The sequence below is a fragment of the Lontra canadensis genome, unplaced genomic scaffold (genome assembly GCF_010015895.1).
Source record: "Lontra canadensis isolate GAN:19392208 unplaced genomic scaffold, GSC_riverotter_1.0 scaffold83, whole genome shotgun sequence".
NCBI classification, from domain to species: domain Eukaryota; kingdom Metazoa; phylum Chordata; class Mammalia; order Carnivora; family Mustelidae; genus Lontra; species Lontra canadensis.
In genome coordinates this window covers 115,932-136,498 of record NW_022631077.1, presented here as the reverse complement: position 1 = coordinate 136,498, position 20,567 = coordinate 115,932, and the positions used below count along the sequence as shown (strand labels likewise).

Sequence of the window (20,567 nt, the reverse complement as noted above, 5' to 3'; positions counted from 1 at the left end):
CTTAGAAAAATCTAACCTGCCTGAATTCTATTCACCTTTTTTCCATACAACATAATTCAAAAGAAGTCCATCATAAACCTTAGATTTTGGTCTAATAATTCCTAGTCACTAGACACCAGTGGACACAGTCAGTGAACACAATTGCTTTGAGTGAATTCTTATAATATTTTCCATTATACAATTATTATTCAAATAATATTTATACATCATGTTTACCTTCTTAGCTTTTTAATTTTTCTCAGTATGCAGGAATTGATTTCCATAGTGTAATTGCTGATAATATAAAATTTTCAAATCTGAATAGTCTTTAAATGGTTAGCCTAAGTGAAACATTTTCAAGTAAATACTAGAACTCTCATTCACAGTAACCCAAAAAACTAGGTCAAAGATAAAAACAAGTAAATCTACAGTCTCATATTAAATTCACAGTAAGAAGTATGAAACTCTGTAATATCTGAAATTAACCATTAAGACAGAATTAATTTCTTGTCTGTGACAAAGTCATTGTTTCAACTGAACATTATTTTGAGAGGTAGGACAGGTGGATTGTAATTTTTGAAAGAGGTAGTTAGTAAGAAACTCCAGAAAATATAATATACCCCCTTTCTTATTTGTCATATATAAGTTATTATAGTTAAATTTATTTTTACTGTTAAGTTACAGATACTAAACTGATGTTTAACCACCAAATGTTGTCTTCGTTCCTATGGCATCAGTAATACTTTACATGCTATTTTAAACAATATTAAGTGAATCTATATACATTCTTCATACATACTATAAGAAAAGCCTCTCTTTATTTATTTATTTATTTATTTTTTATATTTTATTCATTTGACAGACAGAGATCACAGGTAGGCAGAGAGGCAGGCAGAGAGAGAGGAAGGGAAGCAGGCTCCCTGCTGAGCAGAGAGCCCGATGCGGGGCTCGATCCCAGGACCCCGGGACCATGACCTGAGCCGAAGGCAGAGGCTTTAACCCACTGAGCCACCCAGGTGCCCCAAGCCTTTCTTTTTTTAATGACCAAATTTTGCAGTCAATAGCAGATGTAGAAAATACCCATCTGATCAGACAGTACAGAAGTCTCTCGTATCCTTATACTCAGAGGAACTTTCATTTACAAAACAGGTTCCATGCTAAGGGTTTTACAGAACCATCACATTTTATACTTGTCCCTAATACTGTGAAAAATTATTATGATTTCCATATTTACAAATGAAAAATATTGAGACTTAAAGAAGTTCAAGAACTAGTCCAAGGTTAAAGAGCAAGGATTCAAATCCAGTTTGGTTCCACTACAGAATAATGGTTCTCATCAATTCTTATTTTAATAGTTGATGTGACAGCCCTGAAAATATGCTCACATACCCTGCAGAAAGCCGTAAATTTGCCTGATGGCCTTAATGCTGCCCAGCTGAAATCTGTATCCTCCAAGGGGCAGTCTCGGGGCTCATGAGCTCTCTTATCAGCCTGGCCAAAAATTTCAAGGAACTACACTACAGTTGAAATGCTTCCTAGCCAATATCCTACTTTTCTGCTCTCCTCCTAGATGGGTAATACCTCAAGTGTGTGCTGAAAACAATCTAATTTTTTTCCTGCTCCTTCATTAAATAAATTTCAGATAATCCTGGTTCTGTGCATGCTTTCTGGCAGACACAAACTAACAGAAGATGTACTGGGAGTGGTCAGAAAATAGTAAATAAGATGCAGATTTGGGATAAGTTCACTCACTGTCTCAACAAAATTGCATACAATCTTATCAGTGGGGTGTCCAGCATAGAATATATGGAAAATCATGTCTATCCTGGCATCAGATTTTTCCTAATCCTTCCCTAGTAAAAGCATATGCAAGTCCAAATGTGTGGTTGTGTGTGGAGTAGCTTCACTGGGTAAATAGTGAAAGCTTATATTGTCTTGAAGAGAGCTAATGACTAAAAATTATGCTCACTAGGATTACACTGAGGCCCAATCTCAGTGACAATCCTGGACAGGATGTTGGGGTTCCTTCCTTCCTTCCTAGAACAATGGTATTTGAAGCTTCAATCAGTCCCTTGCAGGAATCCCACATAACACTGACATGTCTGTGAAGTTCTAAATGAACAATGCATGCTCTTGTCCATACTTTGTGCTTTGTTAAATGATCCATATCTCCTAGTAGTAAGGTACACTTGGGGGTCATTCCCTTTTCTCTTGTGATTTTCAGTAAGACATTGTACCAAGGGTTATACATACCATTGGGTTAATGATCTCAGGTGAATAGATTTCTTTGATCATAGATATATGTTAAATAGAACACGAGGCTAGTGATGAGTTCTGCCAAAGGCAAGAGGATTTACTTATTTAGAGACTCTAAATACAAATATGTATATAATTTATTTCTCTGAGAGTGCCACTCTTAAAGGATCCTTTGGAAATAGTAATCTTTCCTTTATACCTGAAACTGATCAGACTCTAAATTGAGGAAATTTTTCCTTAAGTGGGACCCTCAAAAACATTCACCTCAGTCTCTATACAAGTTGAGGCCAATTGAAAAAACAATAGCATGACTAGTGGTTACATCTGGGGTAGAATTTTTGAGAATTTTGATAAGGGAAGCTGGAATTACATAAGCAAGAATTTATTGATGAAGAAACACTTTCTTGGGAAATAAGACCTAATACGCTGGCCAGGACCAAGGGAATGGAGAAAATCACTGTTAGAGTGCTTTAGAAGCCTGGTAGAGTTTGATGGCCAATGCTGAGCAAAGTGAAGATGCCTGAGGTGCTATGTCAGATGGTAAAGGAAGACATAAAATGTTCAGAGAGGAGATAGATCTGGTACATTGGGAGCCAGGGAGCCAGGGAGCCAGGGAGGGAAAAAAAATACAAGTAAGCTTCTTGAGCAGTTAGCCCAGATGCTCATGTGATCCAGCATGGATTTATAACCCTCCCACAACTTACACCTATGGCCATAGAGGAGTGAAGGTTCCCACATGACTAAGGCAGAAAAAGAAATGGCCAACCTCGGTTTAGAGATAGGTCCATTATGCATATGGGGACAAGCTTAAACTGATGAGAACTTCACTGCTTGAAGGAGAGGAGCCTTGAAAGACAGTGGAGAGGAAAAAAAATCTGAACTGGAGACCTGCAAGGAGTTCTCCTGGCCATCCACTTTGAGGGGAAGGAGAAGTAATCCAAGGGAAATCATATCCAGATGGCTGGGAAGTGGCCAGTGGCCTGGCCTGTAAGGGAAAGAAAAGTGAACGGCATTCTGAGATAAGGAGGTCTGGATGGAGACATACAGACACACATACAAGAGTGAGCACTAAGGGCAAAGATTTTTGTATCACATCTTAACACCCCGCTGAAAATATTTACTAAAGAAGAGTCATTGAACCACTAAGTAGTCAAGATGATACAGTAACTTGGTTACAGCCAGCCTTTGTTATTGGTACCTTGGAATTAGCATAAGTTGCACAATGAACACATAATCATGGTGGCTTTGGACCCAAAGGCATGGGCTCCTACTTACAAGACTGAAATAGCTACCATTGCCTCTAAATGGCCAATTGTCAGCAACAAAGACTTAAGCTAAGTCTCTCATATGAAATAATTATACTTAATGAGAACAACCTGCCCCTTGGAAAAGCCACCTATGTTAGGCACTTCCTGCTCTTGAAAGGAAACAATTTATCCTCAAACACTTAGAGGCCTATTGAGGGTATGGGTGTGGGTTGCCTGGTGCTAATCTTCAGTCAACACCACTGTCTGGTGCTTGTATGAGGCCTGATGTATAGGCAGAGAAGTCCACACAACATAGCATTCATCCAGGGCATCCTCTTCACAGCACAGGAGGGGCCTGTGGGCCTATGGTAATAGAACCACAGTCATATCCCATACTGCACTACCTAGAAGCAGTGAGCTTCACAGAATACTGAAACAGTCTTCTCAAAGACAGCTAAGTGCCAGCTCTAAGGCAACACTTTGAAAGGATGGGGAAATATTGTTCACAGCATGACATACACATTAAATCAGAAACTTCTATATATTTGCTTCTCAATAGGGAGAATATATATGTCTACTCACCATCTCTCCCAAAGACCCACTGTGGGTTGTTGTGCTCTCCCTTTCAATAACTCTGTGCTGGTGGTTCTGGTCCTCAGAGGCCATACTCATAAGAGGACACATCAACTGTTCTATTGAACTGCAAGTATGGCTGATGCCAAGAAACTCTGGACTCCTTGTGCTAGGGTCCAGTAGGCAAAAAAGGGATCATCAAGGGGTGCCTGGGTGGCTCAGTGGGTTAAAGTCTCTGCTTTCAGCTCAGGTCATGATCCCAGGGTCCTGGGATTGGGCCCTGTGTCGGGCTCTCTGCTCCGCAGGGAGCCTGCTTCCTCCCCTCTCTCTCTGCCTACCTCTCTGCCTACTTGTGATCTCTCTCTCCCTCTGTCAAATAAATAAAATCTTTAAAAAAAAGGGAGGGGTCCATCAAGTGGCAGGAGTTACCAACTCTGATCTGCAGAAGGAATAAGGTTGCTCTTACACAGGGGAGTAGGGTAGTCCACTTGGATGCTCCTGGGTGGCCCTATGGTAGCTATCAATGAACATGGGCAAGAACTTTGGCCTAAAATGTGAATAATCCTAAGGGTTCAACACCTTGAATATAGTGGAGGGTGAGAAAAAGTCAGGATGGTTAATGCAAGATGGCAAGAATGAGAACCAGTTGTAGCCCCCAGACCAACTATAACAATGGGGACTGTAGTTCCTCCTACTAAACTCTGACTTCTACATTTCTCTTTAAGAAAAGAGTCCCACAGTCCCATCCATGTTGCTACAAAAGTTGGGTATTCATCCTTTCTGATGGAGACATAATACTCCATAGTGTATAGGAACACATCTTCCTTATCCATTCATCCGTTGAAGGGCATTTGGTTCTTTCCACAGTTTGGTGACCGTGGCCATTGCTGCTATAAACATTGGGGTACAGATGGCCCTCTTTTCACTACATCTGTATATTTGGGGTAAATACCCAGCAGTGCAATTGCAGGGTCATAGGGAAGCTCTATTTTTAATTTCTTGAGGAATCTCCACACTGTTCTCCAAAGTGGCTGCACCAACTTGCATCCCCACCAACAGTGTAAGAGGGTTCCCCTCTCTCCATATCCTCTCCAACACACGTTGTTTCCTGTCTTGCTCATTTTGGCCATTCTAACTGGTGTAAGGTGGTATCTCAATGTTGTTTTAATTTGAATCTCCCTAATGGCTAGTGATGATGATCATTTTTTTCATGTGCCCAGAGAGAGTCAATTATCATATGGTTTCACTTATTTGTGGAGCATAACAAATAACATGGAGGACATGGGGAGATGGAGAGGAGAAGGGAGTTGAGGGAAATTGGAAGGGGAGGTGAACCATGAGAGACTATGGACTCTGAAAAACAACCTGAGGGTTTTGAAGGGGCAGGGCGTGGAAGGTTGGGGGAGCCAGGTGGTGGGTATTAAGGAGGGCAGGAATTGCATGGAGCACTGGGTGTGGTGCAAAAACAATGAATACTGTTACGCTGAAAAGTAATTAAAAAAAAAAAAAAGAAAAGAAAAGAGTCCCACAGAATCATGGAAAAGTCAGCATCAAAATTACATGGAGAAGTTGATCTGTGTGAGGTAAAGTTTAAACTTTGTTATACTGAACAAACTCATTGACCATATCAAAATGTAGCACTCAGGACTCCTCTACAAAGGATGTAGTTGTCTGATGGCCTCAGTTGCTGGATCCACTACTGAGCTCTGAAGTCACACTTCAGATGGCTGCTCTAGCTATGACTGGGGTGGTCCAGGAGCAAGGCCTTCCCACTCTGCTGAGTGGTCAAGTGGTAACTAGCCCAAGGGTTCCATATTGGCCTGGTCCAGTCTTTCTTGGAACTCTGCTGCAGTTCAAGTCTCTTTGGACCCGACGCTTCCTTCCCTACCTCCACCCTGCACTGCTGTCTGAAGCTTGTCCTCACCTTCTGTTCCCTCCCTTAAAAATTCTCTTGCACTGCTGATCCCATTTGGGGTCTGCTTCCAAGAGGACCTAAGCTAAAGCAATAGAATTAAAATGATATCTGTTCTCATTTTTCTCTTTTATAATATGTTGATGTTATACTGAACAACTCATTGACCATATAAAATGTACATCTTAAAAGTAATTATTCATAAATTAACATAAATTAAGTGGGAACATGTAAAAATACTTTTTTTTTTGGTAAAGATTTTCTTTATTTATTTATTTGTCAGAGACAGAGAGAGAGAGAGCGAGCGCAGGAGAACACAAGCAGGCAGAGTGGCAGGCAGAGGCAGAGAAAGAAGCAGGCTCTCCACTGAGCAAGGAGCCCGATGCGGGACTCGATCCCAGGATGCTGGGATCATGACCTGAGCCGAAGGCAGTGGCTTAACCAACTGAGCCACCCAGGTGCCCCTAAAAATAAAAAGTGGATTGCCAACAAACTTATAGAGAAGGATACTTAAAGGATTGTCAAAATTATCTTATGTTGGTCAGGGTCTTATTTTTTAATGATATATGCAGTCAATTTAATCAATCTAGATGACTATTCATTTCAAATTCAGCAAAGGAAGCAATGTCAACTTTCATCAGCAATATTTTAACCTATGATTTTCTAAAAATTAGTCTTAAATACATGTAATCTCTAGTTCAAGTGCCTTATACCTGCTGCTAAAGTGTATACATAAGTTATGCCTGAAAAAATTATTTGTGCTCTGATAGTAATTATTATCTCTAACTCCTTTTCCCTTGAAAAGTGGGAACTGTGATGCAGGTATTCCTAATTAAATAGTCCATAGTCTAAAACAAAAACAAAAACCATTGCAAGCCATTCTATTAGACCAGGAGCAAAGTAATTCAATAAACTGGGAGGATAAATTTTTATAGTATTACTTTAATGTTAGCTGCAAATTTTTTTCTTAGGTTTTCTTCCTAATATTACCTGTTATTTTTGTATCAAGTTTTACTTAACTTTTATTTTTTCTTATATATGCTTTTTATTTATTATATTATTTTTAAGATTTTTATTTGTTTATTTGAGAGAGAGTGAGCAAGAGGGAGAGGGAGAAAGAATCTGAAGCAGATCTGCTGAGCTTGGAGCCTGACAAGGGTCTTGATCCCAAAAAGGGGCTTGATCCCAGCAAGGGGCTTGATCCTGACCCCAAGATCACAACCTGAGCCAAAACCAAGAGTTGGAAGCTCAAATGACAGAGCAACCCCAGAGCCCCTATTTTACTTTTTTTAAATGTTTTATTTATTTATTGAGAGAGAGTGAGAGAAAGAGGACCTGTGTGCAAGCTGGGGGAAAGGCAGAAGCAGAAGGAGAGGGAGAATCCCAAGCAGACTCTCTGCTGAGGGCAGAGCCCCAACATGGGGCTCAATCCCAGGACCCTGAGATCATGGCCTGAACTAAAATCAAGAGTTAGACACTTAACTGACTAAGTGACCCAAGAGCCCCTTATATATGTTTTTTAAAGGATTTCTGGTTTTACTTTTATATCAGCAGACCTGTTTGTTTTGTGAATTGTTTATTGTCTTGTGAATATAGAGTCTATGTTATTTTAAGTTGTTGATTTAGTTGTTCAAAGAGAAATTACTGTGTCTTCATAGGTACTTTATACACTTCTTTATTTCTCAAGATCTGAGATTTCAATAAGGCACACACACTTTATGGGCTGACTGCAATGTCAGTCCAAACATCAATATCTAGGAACCAACAATGAAGAAATGAAAAAAAGGAAAACTCTACCAATTTTTTAAATTTTCACTTAAAATATTACTAAGAAGATATTTTTTAAAGATTGCTTTTTAAAAGAGCATTCTCCTGCACCTATTAAACTATTGTTTTAAGTATATTATTTTTATTATTTTTGTTAACTATATTACATGTTAAGTAGGCTGGGACATATGAATGACCATTCATAATATTGTCTTCTGGAGTTTCTCCTAACCTCTCCTTTTCCAAATATATCCTCATGCTGGAATACTTGAGTTTTATTTTATAAGAATGATCATGTTCTTCATCTGTTCATCTACTGAAGGGCATTTTGTCTCCTTCCACAGTTTGGCTGTTGTGAACATTGCTGCTATGAACATTGGCACACATATGATCTTCTTTATCACTACATCTATATCTTTGGGTTAAATACCTAGTAGTGCAATTGCTGGGTTGTAGGGTAGTGCTATTCTTAACATCTTGAGGAGACTCCATACTGTTTGCATCGGCATGGACAGAACTGGAGGGCATTATGCTTAGTGAAATAAATGAAGCAAAGAAAGACAATGATCATATCATTTAACTCATAGGTGGAACATAAGGAATAGCATAGAGGACATTAGGAGAAAGAAGGGGAAAATGAAGTGGGGGAAATCAGAGGGGGAGACAAACCATGAGAGACTATGGACTCCAGGAAACAAATGGAGGGTATCAGAGGGGAGAGGGCTGGTGATGGGTATTGAGGGCACGTATTGCATGGAGCACTGGGTGTTATATGCAAACAACGAAGGATGGAACTAAAATCTAACTAAAAATCTAACTAAAAAACTAACAACAAAAACTAATGATGTACTGTATAGTAACTAACATTACATAATAAAAAAGTAAAAAATAAATAAAAAATAAAAGAATGATCATGTTCCTCAAATAGAAGATATCTTTATGTTATGTTCCAGATGCAGACTATACCCCTGTATGGACACTGGCCAAGTAAAGCACAGCTGTCAAAAAATAATTTAGTGGAAAAAACTTAATGTCATTATTTATGCATTATTCATGTCATTATTAAGAAGTTTTGATAATAGTACATATTACTTCCTGAATTCAGAATTAATATTGGGAAATATTTACTTCAAGCTATTTATTTCATAATAATGAGACCATCTGTTTGCTTCCTCCCAAACTCCCACATAGATGTTAGTATCTTTACTGTGAGGTTGTACAGACTGACTTGTCCCATCAATGTTCTTTTCTGACTTTACATACTGTCATTTTTTCAATACTTCCCAAGACCCAAAGTCAAATATTAATATTTTAGTTCAGATTTCTGTTTAATGCATAAAACACCTCTTCAGTGTGGCAAGTTATAGATTACTAACCTGCTTTAGAACAATATGAATAAAAAGAAGAAAATTCACCATGAAGAATTTCTACTTTATTCCAAATGAGAAGTAGGTAGTATAGATGATTAGGGAGGTAATCACTGTTACCTCCAATTAATGTGGTCTAGGAAGGACTCCACACTTTTGATCATACTGCATTAACCTTTCTCATGCAGGACAGTAATTACCATCAGGGCTGTTTTCTAGATGACAAAGTATAGTTAGATATCACATGATCCTTAGGCAGCCTGTCAGAAATATTTGAACAAGGCTCGTGTGAACTCATCATATGGAATTGAATGCCATGAAGCCCTCCTTATGCAATTTCACTAATGTCCTGACTCTGAAGCTTGATGGCCAGCCAGTTCTGAGTAGTATCACTGATCAACATTCTCCCAAATGGACGTACAAAAGCAGAGTCTTCATGGGCCACAGTGACTCCTTCTTTGTGTCTCAGATAGTCTCATCTGCAGTGCCACATATTATGTGGTCAAAATTTCCTTCCTTTGTACTAAATACTTTTGTTTCTTTCTTCTTCTTTATCTTTTTTTGACATTGAATTTTAAAAGTGATCATTAAATAAGAGCCATTTGTGATGGAAAAAAAAACTTACAGATTTTTAAAATGTGTTTAGTTAAGAAATGCTATTGGTCTCAAATAGTAAACAGAAATAAAATTGAAATCCCTAATCTCCAAACTATAGATGTGACTGAGTATCCTTGAAATCAAGTGTTCTAGAGAAGCTTCTGCAAGTTTGGTTTGCTTAGCCAATGAGGTACCTGATATCAGAAAGAACTGGGTGGGCAAGCATGTTACCTCATTTTTCATCCCCCCCCATGGTGTCTAGAAAGGCTAGCTCCTATGTTCTTGACTTTGAGCCAAAGCTACAAGAAAAAGAAGGCATATATGCAAATTCATTTCTAATATAATAAAAATGAAATGAAATAAAAACTGGATGACTTGTTTACTACTATTTGTAGTGGTTATAAATACTCCTTTGTTCTTAACAAACAGTAGAATATCTGTGCCTAGATTTTCTTAGGTAGTCTGGCTTTATGGGGCATACATTGTTGCTCCTAGGCAACTTCCTTTAGTTATCAGTCCAAAAACGCAAAGTCATTTTTAAATCACAGCTAATCTGCTGAATGTCAAAATTAGAAATGCCATAGAAATGTTGTTTTATATTAGTTACATTTTGTTCACTTTCCTATATTTTTTATATCTGCTTAGAAGATATGGTTAAACTAAAATTTATCTTTCTTTTTTTTTTCTCTCTCTCTAATATAACAACTTCTTTGACTAAGGTCCTTTAAGTTAATTTATATTTGTAAACTGAAGGTTTAGCTGTAAGCACAAGTATGATTTTGCATTTTATAAAGGTGAACAGTAATAATGAAATTAACCATTATGCAAATGTGTCAAGCACGTGACACATATACTTTTTCTTTCACATTTGACTTTGAAAATTCTCAAATCTATAGAAAATGGAAAGACTACTACAGAGATTTACTAATTATAACATTTTACAACATGCGCTTTATCTTTCTTTCCAGATGGATACACAGATACACACACATAGACATACATATATAAATACCTACGTACGCACATACAAATGTCATACTTTTTGGGTAACAATTTAAAAATAACTGGTAAACATCTGACACTTCACCTCTAAATATATAATTATGTATCTCCTAACATTTTTCTACATAAACACAATACTATTTTCATAGTAAGGACATTTGATATTGATACAATATTACCTAATAGGCAGTATATACTTAAATTTTCACAATTATCCCAAAATATCATTTTTAAATCTATTTTTTAAATCCAGTATCCTTTCAGGGATGGCTTGGTTCCCATGTTGGTTTTGTCTCTTTTAATCTAAAACGGTCCTTTCCACCATTTTTTTTTTTGTCTTTGGTGATAGTGGCATTTTTGGAGTCCAGATTACTTTTATAGCATGTCCCACAATTTGGATTTATCTGATTTTTTCCCCTCATGATTTTATTCAGGTTAGAATTTTTGACAAGAGTATCACAGAGGTGGTATGTGCTTTCCATTGCATTCCATGAGAATGCACATACATCATTTGTTCTATGACTGATAACATCAAGTTTGATCAGTTGGTGAAGATGGAGTCTTATCAGACTAGTCCATTGCAAAGCACTGTGGTATGATGTTTTGTGGTATGATGCTTTGAAAAGGCATGAGTATCCTGTTCTACAATAACTTTTCATTGAATAGATGTGCCACTTCCCCAAAAAGCTTTTAAGAAACAATGTTTGCCTGTTTTATGTTTCCACTAACTGGATGTATAGATGCAAAGCCATAAGGGATGGTCTATAAGGGATGGTGGAGCCAAGCAACTGAAGAAATCTGGGCTTCTTAAATCACCACATTGAAGAAGGTTGCCTACTGACCTAGGATTCCCAAGTTGGGACAATTCATGAGAAATAAAGCTATACATTGTCAAGACTAACATTTTTGGTTTATTTGTTTATTTGATATAGACCAAAATATTTGTAGCTAGAATTATTATAAATAATACACTTAATTCAAAACTTTCAATACTTATTTTTACATAATTTTGAAGTGCGGATTTTCATTTGGATTTATTTTAATACTTGGGTTTGATAGCCCATAGCTGAGAAAGACATTTTACAAAATTACGTGTAAATCCAAAGGGAGGAAGCACATCATTGTGTATACTAACTGGATTTTGATACTGATTTTTTGGTACCATTCATCCACTTCAAAGATTTTTTTCTTTGAGATTTAACTGGTAATTATGTCAATCAGTTGTTCTTGTAAACTAACAGAGGTGTTCAATTTACATTTTAACAAATAGAATGAATATCCACTGCTATTATTCATTTAAAGTTTTTTAAAGGTTAGAAAACTGTTTCCAATTTTTCTAGGTCTATATTCACAATTATTTTTATGAGTAGCACAAACACTGTATCCGACAACTATTAGTTAAAGATGATGGAGGAAATTATTATGATGGAGGAACTATTCCAGAGAGCAATTTTAAAAATTCTCTTTCTATGGCATGGGTTTCCTTTGAAAAGTAATAAAATCATAAGCATTTTTTAAAACATCATTTAAATCTCTAGAGAGTGATTAAATGCATTTAGTATTTTAAAAGTTGATGCTTAGTAACATAACATTAATCAAATTATAGAAAATGTCTACAAATTTGGAATGCCATTTTTTAATTTGAAAAAGTAACATCTTTTGATTTGAATCTCCCTGATGGCTAATGATGATGAACATTTTTTCATGTGTCTGTCAGCCATTTGTATGTCTTCTTTGGAGAAGTGTCTGTTCATGTCTTCTGCCATTTTTGGATGTGATTATCTGTTTTTTGAGTGTTGAGTTTGAGGAGTTCCTTATAGATCTGAGATACCACCTTACACCATTTAGAATGGCCAAAATTAACAAGACAAGAAACAACAAGTGTTGGAGAGGATGTGGAGAAAGGGGAACCCTCTTACACTATTGGTGGAAATACAAATTGATGGCAGCCACTTTGGAAAACAGTGTGGAGATTCCTTAAGAAATTAAAACTAGAGCTACCTTATGACCCTGCAATTGCACTACTGGATATTTACCCCAAAGATACAGATGTAGTGAAAAGAAAAGCCATATGTACCCCCAATGTTCATAGCAGCAACAGCCACAATAGCCAAACAGTGGAAAGAGCTGAGATGCCCTTCAACAGACAAATGGATAAAGAAGATATGGTCCGTATATACAATGGAATATTATGTCTCCATCAGAAAGGATGAATACCCAACTTTTGTATCAACATGGACAGGACTGGAAGAGATTATGCTGAGTGAAACAAGTCAAGCAGAGAAAGTCAATTATCATATGGTTTCACTTACTTGTGGAGCATAAGGAATAACATGGAGGACATTAGGAGAAGGAAAGGAAAAGTGAATTGGGGGAAATTGGAGGAAGAGATGAACCATGAGAGATTGTGGACTCTGAGAAACAAAATGAGGGTTTTGGAAGGGAGGGGAGTGGGGGGATGGATGAGCCTGGTGGTAGGTATTAAGGAGGGCACATATTACATGGAGCACTGTGTGTGTGCGTAAACAATGAATCTTAGAACCTGAAAAAAAATTAAATTAAAAAAATAATAATATTTTTACTTGATTTTAAAAAATAAAAAAATAAAACAAAACTACATTTATCCACTACTTTTTAAAAGCACATTTTATATATTAAATAACGGTAGGTTTTAACATATAAAGTAGATAAATGTTCTCTATAGCTTCAAAAAAAATAACATCTTTAAGTTCAACAATTCTTTTAGCTGCTTTGCCATGAAATAATAAGTGAATCATGTATTTAAAATACTTAATGATCATTTCCCATTTTCTTACAAAATACTGTCAATATTCTATCATGGTTTCAGGGTCTTATTTTAAAGTTCAACTGTATAGATCTAGATGTTGGCCTGTAGAAGTTTTGTGCATTCCTGGTTGCAGCTTCTTTGCTATAATAACTTGTCTATGAATTATTCAGTGAAAAAATATTGTGAGAGGTTTTAGTTCTGTAACCTTATCCTGACATCCTTTTTTATTATAGTCAAAGCAACTGTTTCATTAGTGATTACACTTCTACATCTTTCCACAAAATATAATTTTTTTATTAAAAGGATCATTCATTTCTTAACATCGTCTCTGATACTTCTTCCCTTTAACAATCCACACAAAAAGTGTTTTTTCTTGCATTTTATAATTGATTCATAGGCTATTCAATACCACAGCTGTGACATGGTAGAAACATCTGTACACTTACAACTAACTGTATAGTTAACATTTGTCTGAAACTAAATAATTTATTCTAACACATGCTTTTTCAATTTTAAGCAATATTTTCTCTGCTTATCCTGATAATATGAGTATTTATGTACTCACAAAAGAATACACTTTACTTTGCTTCCATGGTGTTATCCACTTGTGACTTCAGCCACTTTTATTGCTATAATAGGAAGAATGAATGTTTCTCCCACAGGATGTGGCTGTTTGTCTTCTGCTGTTAGTAAAAAATCTCAAACTTTTAAAACTTTAGCATAAACTTTGGCTAAGTGGATTGTGTATGAATTAATTTGAACTTGGTAAAATATGTAGACATTTGTTTTTCATAACCTATTTATTCAGCTTTTAAATGCCTTGCATGTTGTTATAGCATGACTTCATACCACTTTTTGCTAGTATCTGAGGACATCATATGTATTTTGAGAGATTTAGAAATCCATATTCTAAACAGCATTCTTGATAATCTATTTTTTTTTCTTTGCATGACTTCCTGTCAAATTTCCATGTGTCCTTACCTATAGCACAGCCATGAAAAACCAGATACAGGAGGCACGTCAATGTGCCTATTTCTCACTGTGCCTGACATTATTACTTTATCTGTTGTCCATGGTTTCTCTGCAGGATTCTTTTCTAGGTACCTTTTCATTTTGAGAAAGTTCATTTAGTTAAAACACATAATAAAATTCCTGATTTTTTCTAACTTTGCATATTTTTGAAACACGGATGCTAACTTTCTTATTTTTTACACTAAAAACAAATAGTTACAATCGAGATTCTAACATATTCTTCCCGTAATGCATTGGATCATGTTACAACCCTTTGGTTGAATAGATCCTTCTTTGGAGAATGAGTAATATTGCTGGCAAATATAATATCAGAGACTTCCAAACATCGTTTGCTATGATGACTGTGAGAATCAATTTTATATTGTGATCCTATTCACACCCACGCACCTGCAAATGAACATTTTTATAGAATGATACTATATATGATGTACCTTAATATATATTATTTCACACCTGTAGAGGGGCTTTGACCAAAAGTTTGAAAAATGCTGTGCTGTCATGTTCTGCACACCATGCTCATGAGGAATGTAGCAGCAAAAGGCAAGTGTTTTGAAGTCAGACTTGTTGGAGACCCAGTTTGGTCATTATAAAACTCATTTGACATTTCTTCTTCTGACTTGTTTCTTCTGTAAAATGGGGATATTACAATTATTTTGCAAGGATTATGGCAATAAGATAAAATAATGTGTATAAGTATCTAGTTCCATTCCTGACACAGGGTGGGCACTCAATAAACAAATGGTAATAATTGTTAGTGCAGTGTGTTATAATAGTAATCTTCCTGTATTTCTAATAAAAAAGGTGGGTGGGTAAAGAGAAGCCAGGAATGATAACTATGGTAAGGGTGGGGGTGGGGGAGAGTCATAAGGATGCAGAGATGAGAGGAAAGACAGAAGATACGAATGTCAGCATGGACTCTTCTAATCTCATGCCTTTACAGGACTGCCTCTTCTAGATCAGTGAGATTCTGTTCATATTCTACCACCACTTCTAGAATGCCAGGCAAACCCACATATGCTCTCTCCTTAATCTCGCAATAATTCTATAAAATATGCCACAGAACAATTTCACCAATGAACACAGTAAGTTTCCAAGACATTAAGTTACTGCCTAGAGAAGCAGAAATAACACAGATCTACAGGTCCTGTCATTGTAACAATCCTTTGCCCTTTTGCCCTTGTCTTTCTGGAATGGGCATTTGCCAGCCAACCTAGAAGGTGGTAAACTGTTACACATGACTCATGATTCCTCCAGACACAAGGAATCCTGTTTTGCTTGTTTTTCCACATTCCAAAGTAGTCTAAGATAGCTATTCCACAAGAAGCCTACCCATAGAGCAGCAGCTAGAAAGTCTGTCTCCTGAAGAACTCAGAAAGTCTTCTGATCAAAGAAGACAAGAGAGGAGACCAGGGAACTCCTGAAGGTGAAGGGAGAGTCTGGCTAGCGCACAAACCCACAAACCCGGGCTTGGTGCTGCCATGCAGCTTTGCCTCCCAGGGACCTACCACCACATCTTGCCCCTTGATATTTATTTCTCTGCCATCTTGGGACTATCGTGGCTCTGTATCTTCTTCAGCTTTTAGCAATCTTACCAAATTGCATTTGCAAGTTCTTTGCCTTGTTTCTGGTCTTCAAGTTGGATCTTTGTTGTATAGATCAGCTTCAGTTTTACATCCATGGAATTTTTAAAGCTCGTGTCTCTCCCATGAGGTTTAGTTTCTATTAAGAAAAAACATTCTTGAAAATGATGGTTTTGTTGTCCATTGTCACATCGATATCTTATATTGACCTGATCTGTTAAAAATTCTGCAAATCTGGGTACCTGGGTGGTTCAGTGGGTTAAAGCCCCTGCCTTCAGCTCAGGTCATGATCTCAGGGTCCTGGGATTAAGCCCCGCATTGGGCTTTCTGCTCAGCAGGGTGCCTGCTTCCCCCTCTCTCTCTGCCTGCCTCTCTGCCTACTTGTGATCTCTCTCTGTCAAATACATAAAGAAAATCTTTAAAAAAAAAGAATTCTGCAAATCTATGTATGTCTAATTGGTATTTTGTTAAAATTAGTGAAGTTATTCTGAGATTTTTATCTCCCAGGAGATGAGAGAGAAGGCATCTTTACAGTGATTTATTTGTAGTTTTTTATTTGGATAACTGACTAATCTATCAGTTTATCACCCACAGTGAGACTTCTTCCACCTTGTTACAGTGTTGACCACAAGTGGTCATTTGTTCTTTTTATTCTTAGGAAAACCCCATCTTTTTCTACAATGATTCAGCCTACTATAAGTTTCCAATGTCTTGCCATCTCTCAAAAGAAAAATACACATCACGACTTTATTAAGAGATTTCTGATAAAAAAAAATTAAATCCCCAAATGCATCAATACCCAATTAAAGTTTATTAAAATAAATGTCTTATGATATTTCCTTCAATTGTATTAAAAGTAGCTCTCATATATTTCATTTTAAACTTTTGTCTCTTTGAATATCTTTATGAATCTATGGAGTTTCATAGACACAGATGAAACTTGTTATAATTAATGATAGTAACTTAGTGTAACTCAAATATTTACATGTTGACCTCAAACGGCAGCATCAAGATGGTTCTTTGTCCTTTTAACATTACCTTAGACATTTTCTAAAGTATCTTTGCTTATTATCAATAATAAGATATTCCTGATACCTTTGGATACTTTCTCAAAATGCTCAAATGAAATCAGTTACTCTCAAAGAGACCAGGTTCCTTTATTTGAAAAATAGTCCTGGAGATAAGTCTGTATTTGTGATTTTGCATTAGTATTGCCATTGGTCAGGGATGAGGCCAATTTATTGAGAAGGCCACAATTTTTTTTTCAAAAAAAAAAATATTAGGACCCAAGCTCACAAGACATGTCCAAATAAACTCTAAAATTACAAAGTCATATTTTTAAAGATTCTGTTCCAATATAAAAATTGCAGTTTATGGGGTACCTGGGTCATTCAGTCAGTTAAGCATCTAACTTTCGGTTTCAACTCAGATCATGATTGCAGGGTTCTGAGATTGACCCCCACATCCTGCTCCATGCTTAAGATTATCTCTCTCCCTCTGCTCCTCCCCACAAAATTGCAGTTTACTCCATCATTTAGATTTTTAACCCCCGGCCTAAGGAATCATGAGTTTCTTCTGTGTGAAGGTCTACAACATTGCCTAGAGAAATTCCCATCCTTTCATTGCTGGTAAGAAATATGATAGAAGAGCAAAATGCAGAGCATTATCCCAAAGCTTTGATCCATCAGTGATATGTTACATATATCCATTTAAATGTAACAAATTAATATACAATACAGAGAGTATCTTATGTAGTTTAATTCTTCTCTTCAAACATAGGCCAGGTCAAAGAAACTTCCCCTATAGCACTGTGCCCTCAAAATGCAACTGTAAAATGACAAAAAAACCAAACAGAATAGAAAGGCATTATTAACAAGAATCGTTCCGTAGTGTAGAACTCAAAGCATATTTGGTTGTTGGCATTGTTTCTAAAATAGGATGATATCTGAGCAGTTTTGCTTCCTTTCAACACTGTTATGTGTAACATCACAAAGCCCAGTCTCTGGAAAGTGATTCAGAGCAGATACACTGAATTACCAACGAGGCTGCCAAGATTCTCTGGCATTTGGGACTTGGCAGAATGTTGCAAAATAAGTTTTCTTAGACAACTCTGGTTTTTGCTACATATGCAAATGTCTGAAAAGTAGTTCCAAATGTTCCTCTGACCACAGGTTTTCCTCCACATCTCTTGATTATGCCTTTTTATCTGCCTGGGTTAAAACAGCACATCACACAAAGTTGGGGAGAGAACAAATACCCTATTTCCTTATACTGTTTCCGTCAAACTTTTCAAATTATCTTTGACAAGCTAACATATGTTTAAATGAATGCTTTTGTAGGTTTCTACCAGATATGGGTCATTTTTAGAAGATTTGATTTCTTGTAGAGTGGTTATAGGTTCACAAAAAAATTGAGAGGATGCATAGAGATTTTCCATATCCCCTGCCTCCCCCTGTCTCCCCAGGTTCCTCCACCATCAACATCCTCCACCAGATGACATATTTTTTTACAATTGGTGAAACTTCATTGACAATAATTATTAACCAAATTTCATAGTTTATATTAGGGTTAGCTCCTGGTGTTGCATATTCTATTGGTTGGACAAATACATAATGACATGTATCCAACAGTATAGAGTCATAGAGACTAGCTTCATTGTCCTAAAAATCCTCTGTGCTCCACCTATTCATCTTTCTCCCCCACCCCACCCAGTGCCTGACAACCACTGGCGTTTTTACTGTCTCTGTTGTTTTGCTTTTTCCAGAATGTGCAATGGTTGGAATCATGCAGTATGTAGGCTTTCATATTAGTGATATGAATTACAGATTAGTAATAAGACTTTTGCTTAATAATATACATTTAAGTTTCCTCCAAGTCTTTTCATGGTTTAACAATTCATTTCCTTTTAGTATTGAATAATACATTTCATTGTCTGGATGTACCATAGTTCATTCATTGATTCACCTGCTGAAGGACATCTTAGCTTCTTCCATGTTTTGGCAATCACAAATATAGCTGTTATAATATTTCTGTGCAGAGCTTTGTGTGTACATGTTTTCAACTCCTTTGGTTAAGTATCAAGAGCACAATTGCTGGATCCTATGATATGTAGGAGTGTGTTCTGTTCTGTAAGAAACCACCAAACTATCTTCCAAAGTGGCCATACCATTTTGCATTCCCACCAGCCATGAATGGAGTTCCTGTTGCTCCACACCCTCACCAACATTTGCTATTGTCAGAAGGGCTTTTGGCCCTTCTAATAGTTGTATAATGGTATCTCATTGTTATTTTAATTTGCATTTCCATGATGACTTAGGATGTGGAGCATGTTTTCATATGCTTATTTGTCATCTGTATATCTTCTTCCATGAGGTGTCTGTTAAGGTCTTTGGCACATTTTTTTAAAATTGGGTACATTTCGCAAGTATTTCTCAGTTATGCACCTTCTCCCCTTAGGTGGGACAAGATGGCTAGAACTGGCTGGAGTTGATCATTTTTCCTTTCTCCTAGGTCGGTTAAGCTCTGATGCAACCCCAATAGGAAGGCTCTGGTTAAGTAGTTTCCCCTTTGGGTTGATCTTGTTAGGGAGAACAGAGTGCTCTGGCATATTTCAAAAATGATTCTCCTTTTCCCTTCTTCTGGCCAGAAGCACGAAATTTTTTCCCTCATACCTACTATAGGAACCTGGTCAAGGTCCTAGGGGTCAAACTCACAAAATTTCCCCTTCCCTCACTCCCCACCCACAACTGGGTCCTTTGGGAGTTTTTAGCTCTCAAACTTGTCCACTCTGAGCCTCCAGTCATTCCTCAAGTACGGTTTGGTTTTTCCCACCTGCTTCAGTTCCTGGAGAGATTTTGGCTCCTAAGTGTCTGCTCTGATAAGTTACAAATCTGTTTTTGCTTCTTGCTCTCTCTAATATTTGGGAGCAGCCTTTTGCTCTGTGACCTCACTTCTCTTACAGATCTAAGAAATATTATTTGTTTTCAGTTTGTTCAACTTCTTACTGGGACAGAGTGATGACTTCCAAGCTCCCTACACGGAACCAAAAACTGGAATTCCCTGAGTTATTTTTCAAATTTTTAATTTCCTATGCAGCAGATTCACACTCAGTCCAACACAGCTCTGGGGACTATCACTTAGCAGGGGAGTACATGTCCTGTCATATTGTGATTTATAAAAAAATATATATATTTGGTTATGCAGATGACCAAAATATATTTCTTATATGCATTAGGTCTTCATCCAGTTCCTCACTCACAATTGCTAAAACTCCTGGACTTTCCTTTAAGGAAGGCATTAAAGATGTCTTTTGTCACGTTAATTAAGGTGATTTCTGGACATCCTACCCACCAATGGCTTGGGGTTGTTGCCAGGAAGTTCAACCAACCATGTGGATTAGAAGTTCCCAGACCTCTGAGGAGAGGAGGGGTTACAGGTTGAATTAGCCAACAGCCAATCGCTTAGTCA

The 20,567-nt window shown here is 37.0% G+C and overlaps 1 non-coding gene across 1 annotated transcript; it reads left to right on the top strand.

Annotated features, from left to right (window-relative positions):
* Window positions 1-1,887: 1,887 nt before the first annotated feature.
* On the top strand, window positions 1,888-1,967 carry LOC116882359. The gene has a single exon (XR_004385637.1). It is a non-coding gene; the product is annotated as a small nucleolar RNA SNORD115 (small nucleolar RNA).
* Window positions 1,968-20,567: the final 18,600 nt, after the last annotated feature.